The following is a 9365-nucleotide window of genomic DNA, read 5'->3' as shown; positions in this document are numbered from 1 at the left end:
AAGATGTTCAACATCACATGTCATCAGGGAAATGCAAATTGAAGAACAATGAGAGACCACTACATGCCTATTAAACTGGCCAAAATCTAAAAACCTGACAATACCAAATGCTGGTGGGGATGTGGAACAAAAGGAACTCTCAATCATTGCTGCTCGGAATGCAAAACAGTATAGCCACTCTGGAAGACTCTTTCTTACAAAACTAACCATATTCTTACCATTCAGGCCTGCAATCACACTCCTTGGTATTTACCCAAAGGAACTGAAAACCTATGTCCACAAAAAACCTGTATATGGATGTTTATAGCACCTTTCATAATTGCCAAAACTTGGAGGCAACCAAGATATGTTTTAGTAGGTGAATGGATATATATAAATTTCTTAAGTATTGCAACTAAAAGGCAGAGCTTGTCAGATTGGATAAAAAGGCAAGACGCAACTATATATTGCTTACAAGAAACCCACCTTAATAAGTTAAAATTTTTGGAAAAATAAACCATGCTAATGGAGTCAAAAGAAATCTGGAATTGATGTATTAATACAAGACAAGGTAGATTTCACAGCAAAGAATATTACTAGTGAAGCCCATTACTAAGGATAAAGAGGGTCAATTCATCAAGAAGACATAATGATCTTAACTGTTCATGCACCTGATAATAGCTACAAAATATGCAAAGAAAAAATAAATGGAACTGAAAGTCAGTATATAAATTCATAATTAGAGTTGGATATTCAGCAATATTCTCTCAATAATTGATAGAAAAAGTAGATAGGAATTCAGGAAGGATGTAAAAGTCTTGAACAATTTATCAACCAACTTGACTTAACTGATGTTTGTAGAACAATGTACCTAATAACAGCAGAATGCACATTGTTTTCTAGTGCACAGGGTTGTTTACTAAGATAGACCATATTCTTTTCCAGAAGAGAATTCTCAATGAATTTAAAACAATTCAAATCAGTTCATGTAGCTCATAATCAAAACAACAAACAAGCCAATCAAAAAATGGGCACAAGGTCTAAATAGACAATTCTCCAAAGAAGACATATAGAGATCCAAGAGGCACATGAAAATATGTTCAATTCAGTTCAGTTCAGTCAGTTCAGTCATTCAGTCATGTCTGACTCTTTGTGACCCCATGGACTTCAGCACGCCAGGCTTCCCTGTCCATCACCAACTCCCAGAGCTTGGTCAAACTCATGTCTATTGAGTCGGCGATGCCATCCAACCATCTCATCCTCTGTCGTGCCCTTCTCCTCCTGCCTTCCATCTTTCAGCATCAGGGTATTTTCAATGAGTCAGCTCTTCGCATCAGGTGGCCAAAGTATTGGAGTTTCAGCTTCAGCATCAGTCCTTCCAATGAACACCCAGGACTGATTTCCTTTAGGATGGACTGGTTGGATCTCCTTGCAGTCCGAGGGACTCTCAAGAGTCTTCTCCAACACCACAGTTCAAAAGCGTCAATTCTTCAGCGCTCAACTTTCTTTTTTTTTTTTTTTTTTCCCCATTTATTTTTATTAGTTGGAGGCTAATTACTTTACAATATTGTAGTGGTTTTTGTCATACATTGACATGAATCAGCCATGGATTTACATGTATTCCCCCTCCCGATCCCCCCTCCCACCTCCCTCTCTACCCAATCCATAATAGCAAATGAAGCAACAGACAAAGGATTAATCTCAAAAATATACAAGCAACTCCTGCAGCTCAATTCCAGAAAAATAAATGACCCATTCAAAAAATGGGCCAAAGAACTAAACAGACATTTCTCCAAAGAAGACATACAGATGGCTAACAAACACATGAAAAGATGCTCAACATTACTCATTATCAGAGAAATGCAAATCAAAACCACAATGAGGTACCATTACACACCAGTCAGGATGGCTGCTATCCAAAAGTCTACAAACAATAAATGCTGGAGAGGGTGTGGAGAAAAGGGAACTCTCTTACACTGTTGATGGGAATGCAAACTAGTACAGCCGCTATGGAGAACAGTGTGGAGATTTCTTAAAAAACTGGAAATAGAACTGCCATATGACACAGCAATCCCACTTCTGGGCATACACACCGAGGAAACCAGATCTGAAAGAGACACGTGCACACCAATGTTCAGCGCTCAACTTTCTTTTATGGTCCAACTCTCATATCCATACATGACTATTGGAAAACCATAGCTTTGACTAGATGGACCTTTGTTGGCAAAGTAATGTCTTTGTTTTTTAATATGCTGTCTACGTTGGTCATAGCTTTTCTTCCAGGGAGCAAGAGTCTTTTAATTTCATGGCTACAGTCACCATATTGGAGCCCAAAAAAATAAAGTATCTCTGTTTCCCCATCTATTTGCTATGAAGTGATGGGACCGGATGCCATGATCTTAGTTTTCTGAATGTTGTGTTTTAAGCCAGCTTTTAAACTCTCCTCTTTCACTTTCATCAAGAGGCTCTTTAGTTCTTCTTCACTTTCTTCCATAAGGGTGGTGTCATCGGCATATCTGAGGTTATTAATATTCCTCCAGCAATCTTGATTCCAGTTTGTGCTTCATCCAGCCTGGCATTGAACATGATGTACTCTGCATATAAGTTAAATAAGTCAGGTGACAGTATACAGCCTTGATGTACTCCATTCCCAATTTGGAACCTGTCTGTTGTTCCATGTCCAGTTCCAAAAGTGGAACTCTTGGAAGCAACAGAAGCACTGTTGCTTCTTGACCTGCATACAGATTTCTCAGGAGGCAGATTAGGTGGTTTACTCTTCCCATCTCTTTAAGAATTTTCCACAGTTTTTCACAATCTACACAGTCAAAGGTTTTGGCATAGTCAATAAAGCAGAAGTAGATGTTTTTCTGGAACTCTCTTGCTTTTTCAATGATCCAACGGATGTTGGCAATTTGATTTCTGGTTCCTCTGCCTTTTCTAAATCCAGCTTGACATCTGAAAGTTCATGGTTCATGTACTGTTGAAGCCTGGCTTGGAGAATTTTGAGCATTACTTTGCTAGTGTGTGAATGAGTGAAATTGTGTGGTAGTTTGAACATTCTTTGGCATTGCCTTTCTTTGAGATTGGAATGAAAACTGACCTTTTCCAGTCCTGTGGCCACTGCTGAGTTTTTCAAATTTGCTGGCATATTGAGGGCAGCACTTTCACAGCATCACCTTTTAGGATTTGAAATAGCTCAACTGGAATTCCATCACCTCCACTAACTTTGTTTGTAGTGATGCCTCTTAAGGCCCACTTCACTTCTCACTCCACGATGTCTGGCTCCAGGTGAGTGATCACACCATCGTGGTTATCTGGGTCATTAAGATATTTTTTGTATAGTTCCTCTGTGTATTCTTGCCGCCTCTTCTGAATATCTTCTGCATCTGTTATGTCCATACCATTTCTGTCCTTTATTGTGCCTGTCTTTGCATGAAATGTTCCCTTGGTATCTCTGATTTTCTCAAAGAGATCTCTAGTCTTTCCCATTCTATTGTTTTCCTTCTATTTCTTTGCATTGATCACTGAGGAAGGCTTTCTTATCTCTCCTTGCCATTCTTTGGAACTCTGCATTCAGATGGATATATATTTCCTTTTCTCCTTTGCCTTTAGTTTCTCTTCTTTTCTCAGCTATTTGTAAAGCCTCCTCAGACAACAATTTTGCCTTTTTGAATGTCTTTTTCTCAGGGATGGTTTTGATCACTGCCTCCTGTACAATGTCAAAAACCTCCATCCATAGGCACTCTATCATATCTAATCCCTTTAATCTGTTTATCACTTCCACTGTACAATCATAAGGGATTTGATTTAGGTCATACCTGAATGCTTTTCCCTACTTTCTTTGATTTGTCTTAATTTTGCAATAAGGAGTTCATTATCTGAGCCACAGTCAGCTCCCAGTCTTATTTTTGCTGACTGAATAGAGCTTCTCCATTTGGCTGCAAAGAATATAATCAATCTATTTTGGTATTGACCATATGGTAATGTCCATGTGTAGAGTCTTCTCTTGTGTTGTTAGAAGAGGGTGTTTGCTATGACCAATGTGCTCTCTTGGCAAAACTGTATTAGCCTTTGCCCTGCTTCATTTTGTACTCCAAGGCCAAACTTACCTGTCGCTTCAGGTATCTCTTGACTTCCTACTTTTGCATTCCAGTCCCCTATAATGAAAAGGACATCTTTTTTTTTTTTTTTTTTTTTTGGTGGGGGGGTAGTTTTAGAAGGTCTTGTAGGTCTTCATTGAACCATTCAACATCAGCTTCTTCGGCATTTCTGGTTGGGGCATATACTTGGATTAGTGTGATATTGAATGGTTTGCCTTGGAAACGAATAGAGATCATTCTGTCATTTTTGAGATTGCATCCAAGGACTGCATTTTAGACTCTTTTGTTGACTATGAAGACTACTCCATTTCTTCTAAGGGATTTTTGCCCACAGTAGTAGATAATATAATGGTAATCATAATTAAATTCGCCCATCCTGGTCCATTTTAGTTTGCTGATTCTTGAAATATCAATGTTCACTCTTGCCATCTCCTGTTTGACCACTTCCAATTTACCTTGATTCATGGACCTAACATTCCAGGTTCCTATGCAATATTGTTCTTTACAGCATCGGAGATGACTTCCATTATCAGTCACATCCACAGCTGGGTGTTGTTTTCACTTTGGCTCAGCCTCTTCATGCTTTCTGGAGCTATTTCTCCACTCTTCTCCAGTAGTATATTGGGCACCTACCAACCTGGGGAGTTCATCTTTCAGTGTCCTATATTTTGCCTTTTCATACTGTTCATGGGGTTCTCAAAGCAAGAATACTGAAGTGGTTTGCCATTCCCTTCTCCACTGGACCACATATTTTCAGAACTTTCCACCATGACCCGTACATATTGGGTGGCCCTACATGGCATGGCTCATATTGAATTAGATAAGGCTGTAGTCCATGTGATCAGTTTGGTTAGTTTTCTGTGATTGTGTTTTTCATCCTTTCTGCCCTCTTATGGACAAGGTTAAGAGCCTTGTGGAAGCTCCCTTATGAGAGGCAGTGGCTGTGGGGGAATCTGGGTCTTTTTCTGATGGGTGGGGCCATGCTCAGTAAATCTTTAATACAATTTTCTGTTATTGGACAGGGCCTTGATCCCTCCCTGGGCTTGAGGCCAGACTATGATAGGGGTACTGGCGGTATTGGCGACATCCTTCAAAAGGACTTATGCCAGCATTGTTGTTTTCAGTGCCCCTTATTACGCGGCAGGTCACTGTCAACCCATGCCTCCGCCGGAGACTCCTGGTCAGTCACAGGCAAATCTGGCTCAGTCTCTTGTGGAGTCACTGCTCCTTTCTCCTGGGTTCTAGTGCACACAAGGTTTTTTCATGCTCTCAAAGAGTCTATTTTCCCAGTCCTGTGGAAGGTCTGTAATCAAATCCCACTGGCCTCCAAAGTCAAATTCCCAGGGGGTTCTCAGTCCCTTTGCCAGATCCCCAGTTTAGGAAATCTGTTGTGGGTCCTAGAACTTTTGTAATAGTGCAAGAACTTCTTTGGTAGAAGTATTCTCCAGTCTGTGGGTCACTTGCTCTGTGACTCTATGGTGGGGCTAATGGTGACTTCCTCCAAGAAGACTTACACCATAAGGTGTGCCTCCCAGGTCTGCTGCAGCCAGAGCTCCTGCTGCAGCAGCAGGACACTGCTGACCTCCACAGAAGACACTCACTCAAATTCAGGTCTGGCTCAGTCTCTGTGGGGTGTCTGGGTCGTGGTGTGCACAAGGTTTTTTTGAGCCCTCTGAGGGTCTCTAGTGGGTATGAGGTTTTGATTCTAATTGTGATTTTGCCCCTCCTACCATCTTCTTGGGGCTTCTCCTTTGCCCTTGGATATGGGGTATCTTTTTTTGGTGGGATCCAACATTTTACTGTTGATGGTTGTTCAGCAGTCAGTTGCAATTTTGGAGTTCTCTCAGGAGAAGATGAGCACATGTCCTTCTACTCTGCCATCTTGGAGTATTGTTGGTTGTAGGCTTTTCCCTTTCATCATTTTAAATATATCATGCCAATTCCTTCTTGTCTGCAGAGTTTTCCCTGAAAAAATCAGCTGATAATTTTATGGGAGTTCCCTTGTATGTTATGCATTGCTTTTCCCTTGTTCTTTTAGTATTCTCTCTTTATCCTTAATTTTTGTCATTTAGATTACAATGTGTCTTGGTATATTCCTTTTGGATAATCTCTATATTGGGACATTTTGCACTTCCTGGACTGGGGTGACTATGTCCTTTCCCATATTAGGAAAAGTTTTCAGCTATTATCTCTTTAAATATTCTCTCAGGCCTGTTCTCTCTCTCCTTGCTTTGTGGGGCCCTTATAATGCAAATATTAGTACACTTGATATTGCCCCAGAGGTCTCTTAAACTGTCCTCATTTCTCTTCATTCTTTTTTCTGTACAGTGGCAGTGATTTCCACTACCCTGTCTTCTAACTCACTGATTCATCCTTCTGAATCATTTAGTCTGGTATAGATTCCTCCCAGTGTATTTTTCATTTCAGTTATTGTATTTTTTTTATCTGTTTGGTTGTTCTTTATATTTTCTAGCTCTTTGCTAAAAACTTCTAACTCCTCACTCTGTGATCCATTCTCTTCCTGAGTTCTTTAATCATCTTTACAATCATTACTCTGAACTCTTTATTAAGTAGATTTCTTATCTCTACTTCACTTTGTTCTTCTGGGGTTTATCTTTTTCCTTCGTCTGAATCATATTCCTCTGTTGCCTCATTTTGTCCAAGTTGTTAGTCTATTTCTATGTATGTGGAAGGTTAGTTACATTTCTCAACCTTGGAAAAGTGGCCTTCTGTAAGACGTATCCTATGCATCCCAACAGTGCACTCTCCTATCATCACCCAAGTTATATGCTCTAGGAGTTCACCCTAAGAGAGTTGCATGTGTCCTTCTGTTGTGGAAGTTTATTTGGGTGGTCTGGTAGGTCCCTGATCTGGTTAGTTGCCAGGCCTTGCCTGTGTGCATGCAGCTGGTTGCTGTTTAGAGGGGCCTGGTCATGAACTGGCTGGTTGTAGCATCCTGGGTGGCACCTGGGATTAATGCTGGCTCACCAGTGGGCAGAGTCATGGTCCCAAAAGTCCCAAAGGGTGGACTTTTGCCCACCCAGTAGCAGATGAAGCCAATCCTGGGGTTAGTGTCCATCTACTGGCAGGCAGAGCTGGTTCCTGGAATCTGACTTCAGGACCCAGGGATACCAGAGCTTGTTTCAGATTATTGGAGGAGGTAGAATGTCAACTTCTGACACACTCAAGTATGGGGTCGAGAGTGTCCCTAAGGTTGTGTTGGCCTGCTAGTGGACCAAGTCAGGGCCCAGCTGATCCCAGGTTAGGATCTGGCCTGCATTGCAGAATCATAGTTTTCTTGCCTATTGTGTCTCCTCCTGGTGGGTAAGGTGGGCCTAAAGGTTTGGTCTGGTTTCCCAGTGGGAGGGGCCAAGGCCTGTCTACTCGTGAGTGGAGATGGGTCTTGCCCCTCTGATGGGTCAGGTCATGTCTAGGGGTTATCCCAGAGGAGGCTGTGGACTCTTTAGTGTTTAGGAAGCCTGCCTGCTGATGAGTGGGGCCATGTCACTCCCCAGGTTTTTGTTTGGTCTAAGTTGTCCCATCACTATCACTTGCATGTTGTTGGGTGGGGCCAGATCTTTCTTGGGGCTAATAAACCAAGATATCAGCTGCCAACAGTGTCCCCCAATATGTCTATCAGCAGTGTCTATGTCTCTAGGGTGCTTCCCACCTCTCTAGGAAAGTGAAAGAAAGTGTTAATCTCTCAGTCATGTCCAACTCTTTGTGACCCCATGGACTGTAATATGCCAGGCTCCTCAGTCCATGGAATTCACCAGGCAAGAATGCTGGAGTGAGTTGCCATTCCCTTCTCCAGGGGATCTTCCCTACCCAGGTATCAAACCCAGGTCTCCCGCATTGCGGGCAGATTCTTTACCATCTGAGCTACCAGGGAAGCCCCAGCAGGTAGGTCTGGCCCAGGCTTCTGCTTTTGCCCTGTATCCAGGTGCACAAGAGATTTTCTGTACACTCCTTACTAGTGAAGTCTCTATTTTTCCTAGTTCTGTGGGGTTCCTGTAATTAAGCCCCATTGGCTTTCAAAGTCCAGTGCTCTGGGCCTTGTCTTTCCAGGATCAGATCCCTAAGCTGGGGAGCCTAATGTGGGGCCCATAAATCTCGTTCCTATGGGAGAACCTCTGCAATATAATTATTCTCCAGTTTGTGGGTTGCCCATCTAGGGAGTATGGGATTTGATTATATTGCAAGTCCACCCCTCCGACCAGTTTTGTAGTTTCTTGTTTATATCTTTAACTGTAGAATATCTTTTCTGGTAGGTTCCAAACTTTTTTTATTGGTGATGGTTGTACAGGTAGTCGTGATCTTGGTACGTTCATGAGAGATGGTGAGCACAGGGTGTTTTTATTCTGCCATCTTGGCCACCACTCTCTTGACATTTATCTTTTGAGTTTTTGTTTTTGTTTTTTTATATACAGAAGCTTTAACTTTCAATGTAACCCACATAATCCCATCTATCTTTTTATACTTGGATGAGATGGCTGGATGGCATCACCGACTCGATGGGCATGAGTTTGAGTAAATTCCGGGAGTTGGTGATGGACAGGGAGGCCTGGCATGCTGCAGTTCATGGGGTCGCCAAGAGTCGGACATGACTGAGCGACTGAACTGAGCTGAACTGAACTGAACTGAATCCCTTAACAGCCAGAATCACCCAGGCATTCCTTAATCAGGTATACTTAAATATAATAAAAATTATCTTAAATTATAATAAAAATATCTAAAATTGTATCCCCTGGGCTTGCCTGGTGGCTCTGTGGTAAAGAATCCACCTGCCAATGTAGGAGACACAGTTTCAAATCTCCTGATCCAAGGAGAATCCCACGTTCCAAGGAGCAACTAAGCCTGTGTGCCACAGGCTTGATCCTGTGCTCTAGAGCCCAGGAGCCACAGCTGCTGGAGCCCTTGCACCCTAGAGTCTGTGCTCTGCAACAAGAGAAGCCATGGCAGTGAGAAGCCCACACGCTTCAATTAGAAAGCAGTCCCTGCTTGCCACAACTAGAGAAAAGCCCACACAGCAATGAAGACCCACCATAGCGAAAAATAAATCAATACATATTTTAAAAATAAATAAATAAAATTGTATCCCAATTGTAAATATCAGGTTCACAACATTAAAGCAGATGAACTACTATCAGTGTATCTGTAAATTTCCTCATCAATAAAGAATCAAGAAAAAAATTCTAAGTTCACGTTCTGAGAGTAGTGCAGAAGTACTGTCTACATAGGACAAAAATATTAACAATTCAGTTGTAGATACCGACATTTTCTTCC

Source organism: Dama dama, chromosome 1 (assembly GCF_033118175.1).
Source record: "Dama dama isolate Ldn47 chromosome 1, ASM3311817v1, whole genome shotgun sequence".
In the NCBI taxonomy this organism is placed as follows: Eukaryota; Metazoa; Chordata; class Mammalia; order Artiodactyla; family Cervidae; genus Dama; species Dama dama.
Note: the sequence above shows the minus strand (reverse complement) of the source record.